Source organism: Orcinus orca, chromosome 8, assembly GCF_937001465.1.
Source record: "Orcinus orca chromosome 8, mOrcOrc1.1, whole genome shotgun sequence".
Taxonomy (NCBI): Eukaryota; Metazoa; Chordata; class Mammalia; order Artiodactyla; family Delphinidae; genus Orcinus; species Orcinus orca.
Genome location: NC_064566.1, coordinates 49047808 through 49062874, shown reverse-complemented (window position 1 = coordinate 49062874; position 15067 = coordinate 49047808). Strand labels below are relative to the sequence as shown.

Genomic DNA, 15067 nt, shown 5'->3' with positions numbered 1-15067 from the left:
CACTTATATATTTTAGGTATTTGTTACACCAGCACCTCACTTAGCACTGAGAACCTTTATCCCTGGAAGGTCACAAGCTCTCCAAAATTCTAAGCATTTAGTCAGAGGCTGGACACCACCTGTCAGAGTGACTAAGGAAGGATTCTCATATCAGATGGAATGTTAAGACCTGAGAGAGTACTGAGTAGATAATTAACCAAATTCTCATGGACTCAGGGTAGAAACTAAGATTCTCGGTCTTCTCGTAAGTAATCGAACTTGGAAACATCTTTGTTTTTAGGTGATGTCACCAAGAGAAGAGTTGGTTAAGCCTTTATGAAACTCATATCATTAATGAGGACTCTGTGAAGAAAGAGCGAAGTCAGCAGTTTGAGTCCAAGGACTCAGACCCTTGAGTCCTAATCAGACTGGAGACCCTTGAGCATTTTGGGACATTATTTAGTTTTTTCATTTTAGGGCCTAAACAGGAAGGGCCTAAACAAGGAGACTCTGGCAGCCCTCTACTTCTTATTATATCACCATCCCCACTCCAGCAGTCAACATGTCCCTCTCTTTCTCCACCTGTCCCTCACTTTCCATTTACACGTCTTTTCTCAGGAATAATCCTAAGACTCGTTCACAAATCTGCTTGGTCTTGACCCCATAGATGATGGGATTGACCATGGGTGTGAAGAGCAGATTGAAATTGGCAAGGAATATGTGCACAGGTGAGGCAGCCCGGCAAGCCACACGGTGCATCACTGAGGAGATGACCACAGGTGTGTAAAAGGCTAAAATGGCACCTATATGGGACATGTATGTCCCAAAAACCTTGTAACGGGCCTCCTGAGAGGCAAGCTATAGAACTGCCCGAAGGATGAAGATATAAGACAGGATAATAAAGAGCAGGTCCAATACTACTATGAACATGGCCACAGCAATGCCATAGATATTGTTGAAGTGAGTGTCCCCACAGGCCAACCTTACCACAGCCATGTGCTCACAGTAGCAGTGGGCAATCACTGGACTTCAGCAGTGGTGGAAGCGTCTGAGCAGAAAGGGGAGTAGAGTCATTATTGTCACAGCCCGAGTCACAGCAGCCATGCCAACCTTGGTGCTAAGTGGTCTAGTAAGGTGTAGTGCAGTGGCTTGCAGATGGCCACGTAGTGATCAAAGGCCCTTGCCAGCAGCACTGGCAAGGTGAAGGAGTGGAGAAAGAACATCTGGACCAGGCAGGCATAGAAGTTGATTTCTCAGTCCCTGAACCAGAATATGGCAAGCATTTTAGGCAGTGCTGAAGAAGAAAGGACCAGATCAATGGTTGCCAACATGGCCAGGAAGAGGTACATGGCTTCATGAAGGGCTACATTAACCAGGATAATAAAAAAAAAGTGTGTAGTTTCCCAGCAGGACCAGAGTATAGGCAAAGCAGAAGGGAATGGAGATCCAGATCTGCAAGTGCTCCAAACCTGGAATTCCTACCAACAGGAAGGAGCTTGGATGGGTTGAGGTAATATTGGCTCCTGGAAATTCTTCTTGTTGATTTTCTTAGGCTCCTTCACCTTGGGAGAGTATTCAGGGCATATAGGATTAGAGAGATCAAGCTATGACATCCCATCTTGGAGGATTAATTCTTGATCCTGGTCCTAGTCTTTAAATAAAATCAGCTAGTCTTGAAAGATGTGAAGAAACATAATTCAGGTTTTCTGCCCACACAGAACTCTGTGTTTTATTGAGTAATATTTTAAATATCAATAGAACTGATACCACACAACAGCTTTCTTAAAAGAATGCAGAGAAGGTAGTGTTTTGTGTTCTTAATGATGACAGGATTGTACTGATAAAAGAAGTGAAATATATTTAAATTAACTGCTTTAGAAGACATATTTTTACCATACTACCTGCCAAACAAAATTCCCAACCACATAAGTAAATATTCTGTCTTAATCTCTGGCTTGGGTGCCTATATAAATCAAATAAACTGCAATTTCTAGTGCCCCAATTAATCATACAATGTTTATTTTCTCTAGAACTGTGCAATTGGATATGGTTGCCACTGGTCACATGTGTCTATTTCTGTTAATTAAAATTAAATTAAAAATTCAATACCCCAGTCACACAGAGCGCTTTAAGTGTTCAATAGCCACATGTGACTAGTGGCTACCAAATTGTACGTTTCAGATACAGAAAATTTCCATCCTTGCAGAAAGTTCATTGGAGGGAACTGTTCAGGTGTATATGTTCCAGGTGTTCTCAACACCCAGAAACCTCTAAATATAGCCCTGCCTGCCCCTTACTGAGAAAATCAGGAGCCTCATCTTTTGTCTCTCCTTCATCTAAATTCATGGTAACCTCTCTATTCATGGAGCTCTACCTCCACCCATCTTCCAGCACCTTCATTTTCATCAAGAAGAACTCTCATATTTAGCAAGACTGACCTCTTAATTCCATGCAAAATATGCTTATTCTCAACAATCTTTAATCTCCACCCCCCCCCGCCCTCATTTTTCTCCTTTCTTCTGTTAAATTACTAAACACTGACGTTGCCCCGTTTTTATCCAGGTACTCTTCTCTACTTTTACAGGATCAACTTAATGAAGCTCTTCTGAGTATTAAATTAAATAATGTATTCAAACACCAAGGTCCATGAACAAAATAAGCACTAAAAAATTTATTAGTCTCTTTTTTCAATAGGAAAAAATTGAGTTTGGAAAATTAAGTAATATCTCTAAAATACCATAGCTAGTAGTATCAGGCAGCCAATTTTGTGTTTTAGGACTTTGCAAATCCAGTGTCCTAAAAATTGTGCCTTACTGTTTTCACCAAAACACCCAGAGGCAACATACATCAGCATATCCAGATTGGAAATAGACTAACTTATTTCCATGTGGTATGGGAAAATTTTAGAATCTGATTTCTTGGCTCAAGTCATGACCACCACTTATTCTAGATGCATGACCTTGTATAATATAAATCCATCTCTGTAAATAGGGAATTTCACTCCCCTACCTTTATCTGAGAGTTGTAGGGAGAGTAAGTTCAATTATGTATAAAATCTTTGTATAATTATTTACTGTTTACACAGCCTTAATTTTCATTTATGTTACTATATCTTAATAGAATTCTGATTTTTTAAAAAAAGTCATTGTTGATTAATACCTACATAATCCTTCCTTCCATGATCTTATATCCTCCTCCAAATTTCTGCTCCTCTTCACATCAAAATATCAAGAAGTACTTCTGTATTCAGTCAACTCTCTCAAATCTCATTTGGAAATGATACGTTGCAAATTGTACTGAAATTGCTCTTACTAGGGCCAGAAATGACCTTCATATGGTGGTACCATGGGCACTTACCTGCATTCATTTATCTCTACTTTATAGCAGATTTTATTTGAATTGACCACGGTCCTCTTAAAATACTTTCTTAGCTCCCATAATATATCCACTCCTCACCTCCCTGACTTCTCTTTTTAGTTTCCTACTTCTTACCTTCCTCTAAATGTGCAATTTGTTCAGGTATTAAGCTTGAACTCTGTTCAATTTTTTTAAAAACATCTTTATTGGAGTATAATTGCTTTACAATTGTGTGTTAGTTTCTGCTATATAACAAAGTGAATCAGCTATACATATACATTTAACCCCATTTCTCATCCCTCTTGTATCTCTCTCACACCCTCCCTATACCACCCCTCTGGGTGGACACAAAGCACCAAGCTGATATACCTGTGCCATGCGGCTGCTTCCCACTAGCTATCTATTTTACATTTGGTAGTGTATATATGTTCATGCCACTCTCTCACTTCGTCCCAGCTTACACTTCCCACTCCCCATGTCTTTAAGTCCATTCTCTACATCTGTGTCTTTATTCCTGTCCTGCCCCTAGGTTCATCAGAACTTTTTTTTTTTAAGATTTCATATATATATATATGTAAGCATACAGTATTTATTTTTCTCTTTCTGATTTACTTCACTCTGTATGATAGACTCTAGGTCCATCCACCTCACTACAAATAACTCAATTTTGTTTTTTATGGCTGAGTAATATTCCATTGTATATATTGCCACATCTTCTTTATCCATTCATCTGTCAGTGGACACTTACGTTGCTTCCATGTCCTGGCTATTGTAAATAGTGCTGCGATGAACATTGTAGTACATGACTCTTTTTAAATTATGGTTTTCTCAGGGTATATGCCCAGTAGTGGGATTGCTATGTCATACGGTAGTTCCATTTTTAGTTTTTTAAGGAACCTCCATACTGTTCTCCATAGTGACTGTATCAATTTACATTCCAACCAACAGTGCAAGAGGGTTCCCTTTTCTCTACACCTTGTCCAGCATTTATTGTTTGTAGATTTTCTGATGCTGCCCATTCTGACCGGTGTGAGGTGATAGCTCATTGTCGTTTTGATTTGCATTTCTCTAATTATTAGTGATGTTGAGTGTCATTACATGTGTTTGTTGGCAATCTGTATATCTTCTTTGGAGAAATGTCTATTTAGCTCTTCTGCCCATTTTTGGATTGGGTTGTTTATTTTTTAATATTGAGCTGCATGAGCTGCTTGTATATTTTGGAGATAAAACCTTTGTCAGTTGTTTCATATGCAAATATTTTCTCCCATTCTGAGGGTTGTCTTTTTGTCTTGTTTACAGTTTCCTTTGCTGTGTAAAAGCTTTTAAATTTCATTAGGTCCCATTTGTATACTTTTGTTTTTATTTCCATTTCTCTATGAGGTTGGTCAAAAAGGATCTTGCTGTGATTTATGTCATGGAGTGTTCTGCCTATGTTTTCCTCTAAGAGTTTGATAGTGTCTGGCCTTACATTTAGGTGTTTAATGCATTTTGAGTTTATTTTTGTGTATGGTGTTAGGAAGCATTCTAATTTCATCCTTTTACATGTAGCCGTCCAGTTTTCCCAGCACCGCTTATTGAAGAGGCTGTCTTTTCTCCATTGTATATTCTTGCCTCATTTATCAAAGATAAGGTGACCATATGTGCACAGGTTTATCTCTGGGCTTTCTATTCTGTTCCATTGATCTGTTTTTCTGTTTTTGTGCCAGTACCGTACTATCCTGATTACTATTGCGTTGTAGTATAGTCTGAAGTCAGGGAGCCTGATTGCTCCAGCTCCATTTTTCTTTTTTTAACATCTTTATTGGAGTATAATTGCTTTACAATGGTGTGTTAGTTTCTGCATTATAACAAAGTGAATCAGTTATACATATACATATGTTCCCATATCTCTTCCCTCTTGCATCTGACTCCCACCTACCCTCCCTATCCCACCCCTCTAGGTGGTCACAGAGCACCAAACTGATCTCGCTGTGCTATGCGGCTGCTTCCCACTAGCTATCTATTTTACGTTTGGTAGTGTATATATGTCCATGCCTCTCTCTCGCTTTGTCACCGTTTACCCTTCCCCCTCCCCATATCCTCAAGTCCATTCTCTAGTAAGTCTGTGTCTTTATTCCCATCTTACCCCTAGGTTCTTCATGATATATTTTTTTCTTATTCCATATATATGTGTTAGCGTACGGAATTTGTCTTTCTCTTTCTGACTTACTTCACTCTGTAAGACAGACTCTAGGTCCATCCGCCTCACTACAAATAACTCAATTTCGTTTCCTTTTATGGCTGAGTAATATTCCATTGTATATATGTGCCACATCTTCTTTATGCATTGATCCGATAATGGACACTTAGGTTGCTTCCATGTCCTGGCTATTGTAAATACAGCTGTAATGAACGTTTTGGTACATGACTTTTTTTTTTTAACATTTTTATTGGAGTATAATTGCTTTACAATGGTGTATTAGTTTCTGCTTTATAACAAAGTGAATCAGTCATACATAAACATATGTTCCCATATGTCTTCCCTGTTGCGTCTCCCTCCCTCCCACCCTCCCTATCCCACCCCTCCAGGCTGTCACAAAGCACCGAGCCAATATCCCTGTGCCATGCGGCTGCTTCCCACTAGCTATCTACCTTACTGCGTTTGTTAGTGTGTATATGCCCATGACTCTCTCTCGCCCTGTCACAGCTCACCCTTCCCCCTCCCCATAACCTCAAGTCCGTTCTCTAGGAGGTCTGCGTCTTTATTCCTGCTTTACCCCTAGGTTCTTCATGACATTTTTTTTTCTTAAATTCCATATATATATGTGTTAGCATACGGTATTTGTCTTTTTCTTTCTGACTTACTTCACTCTGTATGACAGACTCTAAGTCTATCCACCTCATTACAAATAGCTCAATTTCGTTTCTTTTTATGGCTGAGTAATATTCCATTGTATATATGTGCCACATCTTCTTTATCCATTCATCCGATGACGGGCACTTAGGTTGTTTCCATCTCCGGGCTATTGTAAATAGAGCTGCAATGAACATTTTGGTACATGACTCTTTTTGAATTTTGGTTTTCTCAGGGTATATGCCCAGTAGTGGGATTGCTGGGTCATATGGTAGTTCTATTTGTAGTTTTTTAAGGAACCTCCATACTGTTCTCCATAGTGGCTGTACCAAATCACATTCCCACCAGCAGTGCAAGAGTGTTCCCTTTTCTCCACACCCTCTCCAGCATTTATTGTTTCTAGATTTTTTGATGATGGCCATTCTGACTGGTGTGAGATGATAACTCATTGTAGTTTTGATTTGCATTTCTCTAATGATTAATGATGTTGAGCATTCTTTCATGTGTTTGTTGGCAATCTGTCTATCTTCTTTGGAGAAATGTCTATTTAGGTCTTCTGCCCATTTTTGGATTAGGTTGTTTGTTTTTTGTTATTAAGCTGCATGAGCTGCTTATAAATTTTGGAGATTAATACTTTGTCAGTTGTTTCATTTGCAACTATTTTCTCCCATTCTGAGGGTTGTCTATTGGCCTTGTTTATGGTTTCCTTTGCTGTGCAAAAGCTTTGAAGTTTCATTAGGTCGCATTTGTTTATTTTTGTTTTTATTTCCATTTCTCTATGAGGTGGGTCAAAAAGGATCTTGCTGTGATTTATGTCATAGAGTGTTCTGCCTATGTTTTCCTCTAAGAGTTTGATAGTTTCTGGCCTTACATTTAGGTCTTTAATCCATTTTGAGCTTATTTTTGTGTATGGTGTTAGGGAGTGATCTAATCTCATACTTTTAAATGTATCTGTCCAGTTTTCCCAGCACCACTTATTGAAGAGGCTGTCCTTTCTCCACTCTACATTCCTGCCACCTTTATCAAAGATAAGGTGTCCATATGTGCGTGGGTTTATCTCTGGGCTTTCTATCCTGTTCCATTGATCTATCTTTCTGTTTTTGTGCCAGTACCATACTGTCTTGATTACTGTAGCTTTGTAGTATAGTCTGAAGTCAGGGAGCCTGATTCCTCCAGCTCCATATTTCTTTCTCAAGATTGCTTTGGCTATTCGGGGTCTTTTGTGTTTCCATACGAATTATGAATTTTTTTGTTCTAGTTTGTTCTAGTTCTAGTTCTGTGAAAAATGCCAGTGGTAGTTTGCATTGAATCTGTAGATTGCTTTGGGTAGTAGAAGCATTTTCACAATGTTGATTCTTCCAGTCCAAGGACATGGTATATAGCTCTCCATCTGTTTGTATCATTTTTAATTTCTTTCATCAGTGTCTTCTAGTTTTCTGCATAGAGGTATTTTGTCTACTTAGGTAAGTTTATTTCTAGGTATTTTATTCTTTATGTTGCAGTGGTAAATGGGAGTGTTTCCCTAATTTATTTTTCAGATTTTTCATCATTAGTGTATAGGAATGCAAGAGATTTCTGTGCATTAATTTTGTATCCCGTTCCTTTACCAAATTCATTGATTAGCTCTAGTAGTTTTCTGGTAGCATCTTTAGGATTCTCTCTATATAGTATCATGTCATCTGCAAACAGTGACAGCTTTACTTCTTCTTTTCTGATTTGGATTCCTTTTATTTCCTTTTCTTCTGTGATTGCTGTGGCTAAAACTTCCAAAACTGTGTTGAATAGTAATGGTGAGAGTGGGCAACCTTGTCTTGTTCCTGATCTTAGTGGAAATGGTTTCAGTTCTTCACCATTGAGAACGATGCTGGCTGTGGTTTTGTCATATATATCCTTTATTATGCTGAAATAAGTTCCCTCTATGCCTACTTGCTGGAGAGTTTTTATCATAAATGGGTGTTGAATTTTGTAGAAAACTTTTTCTGCATCTATTGAGATGATCATATGGTTTTTCTCCTTCAGTTTGTTAATATGGTGTATCACATTGATTTATTTGTGTATACTGAAGAATCCTTGCATTCATGGGATAAACCCCACTTGATCATGGTGTATGATCCTTTTAATGTGCTGTTGGATTCTGTTTGCTAGTATTTTGTTGAGGACTTTTGCACTTACGTTCATCAGTGATTTTGGCCTGTAGTTTTCTTTCTTTCTGACATCTTTTTCTGGTTTTGACATCAGTGTGATGGTGACCTCATAGAATGAGTTTGGGAGTGTTTCCCCCTCTGCTATATTTTGCAAGAGTTTGAGAAGGATAGGTGTTAGCTCTTCTCTAAATGTTTGATAGAATTCGCCTCTGAAGCCTTCTGGTCCAAGTCTTTTGATTGTTGGAAGATTCACAGTTTCAATTTCAGTGCTTGTGATTGGTCTGTTTATATTTTCTATTTCTTCCTTGTTCACTCTCGTAATGTTGTGCTTTTCTAAGAATTTATCCATTTCTTCCAGGATGTCAATTTTATTGGCATATTGTTGCTTGTAGTAATCTCTCATGATCCTTTGTATTTCTGCCCTGTCAGTTGTTACTTCTCCTTTTTTATTTTTAATTCTATTGATTTGAGTCTTCTCTCTTTTTTTCTTGATGAGTCTGGCTAATGGCTTATCAATTTTGTTTATCCTCTCAAAGAACCAGCTTTTAGTTTTATTGATCTTTGTTATCATTTCCTTTATTTCTTTTTCAGTTATACTGATCTGATCGTTTTGATTTCTTTCCTTCTGCTAACTTTGGGGGTTTTTTTGTTCTTCTTTCTCTAGTTGCTTTAGGTGTAAGGTGGGTTGTTTATTTGAGATGTTTCTTGTTTCTTGCAGTAGGATTATATTGCTATAAAATTCCCTCTTAGAACTGCTATTGCTGCATCCCATAGGTTTTGGATCATTGTGTTTTCATTGTCTTTTGTCTCTAGGTTTTTGTGTGTGTGTGGTACTCGGGCCCCTCAGTGCTGCGGCCCCCGCCCCCCCACCACCACGGAGCACAGGCTCCGGACGCGCAGGCCCAGTGGTCACGGCCCACGGGCCCAGCCGCTCTGCAGTATGTGGGATCCTCCCAGACCGGGGCATGAACCCGCGTCCCCCGAACCAGCAGGCAGACCCCCAACCACTGTGCCATCAGGGAAGCCCTCTCGGTATTCTTTGATTTCCCCCTTTGATTTCTTCAGTGATCTCTTCGTTATTTAGTAGTGTATTGTTTAGCCTCCATGTGTTTGTATTTTTTACAGATTATTTCCTGTAATTGATACCTAGTCTCATAACGTTGTGATTGGAAAAGTTACTTGATACAATTTCAATTTTTGAAAATTTGCCAGGGCTTGATTTGTGACCCAAGGTACGATCTGTCCTGGAGAATCTTCCATGAGCACTTGAGAAGAAAGTGTATCCTATTGTTTATATATGGATTGTCCTATAAATATCAATTAAATCCATCTTGTTTAATGTATCATTTAAAGCTCGTGTTTCCTTATTTATTTTCATTTTGGATGATCTGTCCATTGGTGAAAGTGGGCTTTTAAAGTCCTTTACTATGACTGTGTTACTGTTGATTTCCCCTTTTATGGCTGTTAGCATTTGCCTTATGTATTGAGGTGCTCCTATGTTGGGTGCATAAATATTTACAAATGTTATATCTTCTTCTTGGATTGACCCCTTCATAATTATGTAGTGTCCTTCTTTGTCTCTTGTAATAGTGTTTATTTGAAAGTCTGTTTTGTCTGATAGGAGAATTGCTATGCCAGCTTTCTTTTGATTTCCATTTACATGGAATATCTTTTTCCATCCCCTCACTTTCAGTCTGTATGTGTCCCTAGGTCTGAAATGGGTCTCTTGTAGACAGCATATGTATGGTTCTTGTATTTGTATCCATTCAGGCAGTCTATGTGTTTTAGTTGGAGCATTTAATCCATTTACTTTTAAGGAAGTTATTGATATGTATGTTCCTATTACCATTTTCTTAATTGTTTTGCATTTGTGATTGTAGGCCTTTTTGTTCTCTTGTGTTTCCTGCTTAGAGAAGTTCCTTTAGCATTCGTTGTAAACCTGGTTTGGTGGTGCTGAAGTCTCTTAGCTTTTGCTTGTCTGTAAAGGTTTTAAATTCTCTGTCAAATCTGAATGAGATCCTTGCCGGGTAGGGTAATCTTGGTTGTAGGTTTTTCCCTTTCATCACTTTAAATATGTGTTGCCACACCCTTCTGGCTTGCAGAGTTTCTGCTGACAGATTACCTGTTGACATTATGGGGATTACCTTGTATGTTATTTGTTGCTTTTCCCTTGCTGCCTTTAATATTTTTCCTTTGTATTTAATTTTTGATAGTTTGATTAATATGTGTCTCGGCATGTTTCTCCTTGGATTTATCATGTATGAGACTCTCTGTGTTTCCTGGACTTGTTTGACTATTTCCTTTCCCATATTAGGGAAGCTTTCAACTATAATCTCTTCAAATATTTTCTCAGTCCCTTTCTCCTTCTCCTTGTGGGACCCCTATAATTTGAATGTTGGTGCGTTTATTGCTGTCCCAGAGGTCTCTGAGACTGTCCTCAATTCTTTTCAGTCTTTATTCTGCTCTGTGGTAGTTATTTCCACTATTTTATCTTCCAGGTCACTTATCCGTTTCTCTGCCTCAATTATTCTGCTATTGATTATTTCTGGAGAATTTTAAATTTCATTTACTGTGTTGTTCATCATTGTTTGCTTTTTAGTTCTTCTAGGTCCTTGTTAAACGTTTCTTGTATTTTCTCCATTCTGTTTCCAAGATTTTGGATCATCTTTACTATCATTATTCTGAATTCTTTTTTAGGTAGACTGCCTATTTCCTCTTCATTTGTTAGGTCTGGTGCATTTTTATCTTGCTCCTTCATCTGCTGCATATTTCTCTGTCTACTAATTTTGCTTAACTTACTGTGTTTGGGGTCTGCTTTTCGCTGGCTGCAGGTTCGTAGTTCCTGTTGTTTTGGGCGTTTGTCCCCAGTGGTTAAGGTTGGTTCAGTGGGTTGTGTAGGCTTCCTGGTGGAGGAGACTGGTGCCTGTGTTCTGGTTGATGAGGCTGGATCTTGTCTTTCTGGTGGGCAGGACCACATCCAGTGGTGTGTTTTGTGGTGTCTGTGACCTTATTATGATTTTAGGCAGCCTCTCTGCTAATGGGTGGGGTTGTGTTCCTGTCTTGCTAGTTGTTTGGCATAGGGTGTCCAGCACTGTGGCTTGCTGGTCATTGAGTGAAGCTGGGTGCTGGTGTTGAGATGGAGATCTCTGGGAGATTTTCACCATTTGATATTATGTGGAGCTGGGAGGTCTCTTGTGGACCAGTGTCCTGAAGTTGGCTCTCCCACCTCAGAGGCACAGCACTGACTCCTGGCAGCAGTACTAAGAGCCTTTCATCCACACGGCTCAGAATAAAAGGGAGAAAAAGTAAAAACAAAGAATTAGTAGAAGTAGAAAGAAAGAAAGAAAGAAAGGAGGGAGGGAGGGAGGAAGGAAGGAAAAAAGAAAAGAAAGAAGGTAAAGTAAAATAAAGTAAGATAAAATATAAAGTTATTAAAATAAAAATATTAAGAAAAAAATTTTTAAAAAAAAGGATGGATAGAACCCTGGGACAAATGGTGGAAGCAAAGCTATACAGACAGGATCTCACACAGAAGCATACACATACACACTCACAAAAAAGAGGAAAAGAGGAGAAAATCATAAGTCTTGCTCTCAAAGTCCACTTCCTCAATTTGGGATGATTCGTTGTCTATTCATATATTCCACAGGTGCAGGGTACATCAAGTTGATGGTGGAGATTTAATCTGCTGCTCCTGAGGCTGCTGGGAGAGATTTCCCTTTCTCTTCTTTGTTCTCACAGCTCCCAGGGTCTCAGCTTTGGATTTGGCCCCGCCTCTGCGTGCAGTTCGCTGGAGGGCATCTGTTCTTCGCTCAGACAGGACGGGGTTAAAGGAGCAGCTGATTCGGGGGCTCTGGCTCACTCAGGCCGGGGGGAGGGAGGGGCACGATGCGGGGCGAGCCTGCGGAGGCAGAGGCCAGCGTGAGGTTACACCAGCATGAGGAGTGCCGTGCGTTCTCCCGGCGGAGTTGTCCCTGGATCCCGGGACCCTGGCAGTGGCGGTCTGCACAGGCTCCTCGGAAGGGAGGTGTGGAGAGTGACCTGTGCTTGCACACAGGCTTCTTGGTGGCGGCAGCAGCAGCCTTAGCGTCTCATGCCCGTCTCTGGGGTCCACGCTTTTAGCCGCGGCTCGCGCCCGTCTCTGGAGCTCCTTTAAGCAGCACTCTTAATCCCCTCTCCTCCCGCACCAGGAAACAAAGAGGGAAGAAAAAGTCTATTGCCTCTTCGGCAGCTCCAGACTTTTCCTCGGCCTCCCTCCCAGCTAGCCGTGGTGCACTAACTCCCTGCAGGCTGTGTTCACGCCGCCAACCCCAGTCCTCTCCCTGCTCCGACCGAAGCCCGAGCCTCAGCTCCCAGCCCCGCCCGCCCCGGCGGGGGAGCAGACAAGCCTCTCTGGCTGGTGAGTGCCCGTCGGCACCGATCCTCTGTGCAGGAATCTCTCCGCTTTGCCCTCCGCACCCCTGTTACTGCGGTCTCCTCCGCGGCTCCGAAGCTTTCCCCCTCTGCCACCTGCAGTCTCCGCCCGCAAAGGGGCTTCCTAGTGTGTGGAAACCTTTCCTCCTTCACAGCTCCCTCCCACTGGTGCAGGCCCCGTCCCTAACCTTTTGTCTCTGTTTATTCTTTTTTTCTTTTGCCCTACCCAGGTATGTGGGGAGTTTCTTGCCTTTTGGGAGGTCTGAGGTCTTCTGCCAGCGTTCAGTAGGTGTTCTGTAGGAGCTGTTCCACGTGTAGATGTATTTCTGGTGTATCTGTGGGGAAGAAGGTGATCTCTGAGTCTTACTCTTCCGCTATCTTCCCCTCGTCCCCCCCGTTTTATTCTTTTTAATGCAATTGTCAATGGGATTGTTTTCTTAATTTCTCTCTTTTTAAAATTAAAGTATAGTTATTACATATTTCTTCAGATTCTTTCCCCATTATAGTTTATTACAAGCTATTGAATATAGTTCCCTGTTCTATGCAGTAGGTCATTGTTTATTTTATATATAGTAGTTTGTATCTGCTACTCCTAAACTCCTAATTTATCCCTTCCCTGCCTCTTGCTCCTTTGGTACCCATAAGTTTGTTTTCTATGTCTGTGAGTCTGTTTCTGTTTTGTAAATAAGTTCATTTGTATCTTTTTAAGATTCCACGTATGAGTGATATCATATGATAGTTGTCTTTGTCTGACTGACTTAGCATAATCTCTAGGTTTATCCATGTTGCTGCAAATGGCATTATTTCATTCTCTTTTGTGGCTGAGTAATACTGCATTGTTTATATATATACCACATCTTCTTTATTCATCTGCAAGTGGACACCTATGTTCCTTTCATGTCTTGGCTATTGTAAATAGTGCTGCAGTGAACAGGGGGGGTGCATGTATCTTTTCGAATTATGGTTTTCTCCAGATATACGCCCAGAAGTGGGATTGCTGGATTATATGGTAATTGTATATTTAGTTTTTAAAGGAACCTTCATTCTGTTCTCCATAGTGGCTGCACCAATTTACATTCCAGCCAACAGTATAGGAGGGTTCCCTTTTCTCCACACCCTCTCCAGCATTTATTATTTGTAAACTTTTTGATGATAGCCATTCTGACTGGTGTGAGTTGATACCTCATTGTAGTTTTGATTTGCATTTCTCTAATAATTAGTGTAGTTGAGCATCTTTTCATATGCCTACTGGCCATGTGTATGTCTTTGGAGAAATGTCTATTTATGTCTTCTGTCCATTTTTTGATTGGATTGTTTTTATGTTGTTGAGTTGTGTGAGCTGTTTGTATAATGTGGAAATTAATCCCTTATCAGTTGCATCATTTGCAAACATTTTCTCCCAGGCAGTACATTGCTTTTTGTTTTGTTTACAATTTCCTTTGCTGTGGAAAAGCTTATAAATTTGATTTGGCCCCATTAGTTTATTTTTGCTTGTATTTCTATTGCCTTGGGAGACTGACCTAAGAAAACTCTGGTACAGTAAGTCCCCTACATATGAACAAGTTCATCCTGAGAGCACATTCATAAGTCCAATTTGTTTGTAAGTCCAACTAAGTTAGCCTAGGTACCCAACTAACACAACTGGCTATATAGCACTGTACTGTAATAGGTTTATAATACTTTCCACATAAATAATACATAAAGTACAGTAGTACCAGCTGCATTACCACTGCTTTTACACTTGCTTCCAGACATTCTGGGCTTTAAATAAAGATACTGTACTACTGTACTCTATACAGTACTGTAAAGTACATAAAAACACAACCACTTGTACAGGATGCATGCACATGACAATGTACGCCAGACAAGTGAACTTATGTGATTGCACATTTGAATGCATGTTCACTTCTTTGAAAGTTTGGCACTTGAAGGTTTGTATGTAGGGGACTTACTGTACAATTTATGTCAGAGAATGTTTTGCCTATGTTCTCTTCTAGGAGTTTTATGATGTCATGTCTTATATCTAAGTCTTTAAGCCATTTTGAATTTTTTTTGTGTATGGTGTGAATTAATATGCTAAGTTCATTGATCTGTATGCGGCTGTCCAGGTTTCCCAGCACTATTTGCTGAAGAGACTGTTCTCCACTGTATATTCTTGCTTCCTTCGTTGAAGATTGACTCTAGGTGTGTGGGTTTATTTCTGGGCTCTCTATTCTGTTTTATTGATCCATATGCCTGTTTTTGTGCTAATACCACACTGTTTTGATTACTGTTGCTTTGTAGTATTGTCTGAAGCCTGGGAGTGGTATGCCTCAGCTTTGTTGTTTTTCCTCAGGATTGC

General features: G+C 40.0%; 1 pseudogene; it reads right to left on the bottom strand.

The window, feature by feature from the left end:
* Positions 1–579: 579 nt before the first annotated feature.
* Positions 580–2827, bottom strand: LOC101284525 (olfactory receptor 52K1-like; annotated as a pseudogene).
* Between the last annotated feature and the right edge of the window lie 12240 nt (positions 2828–15067).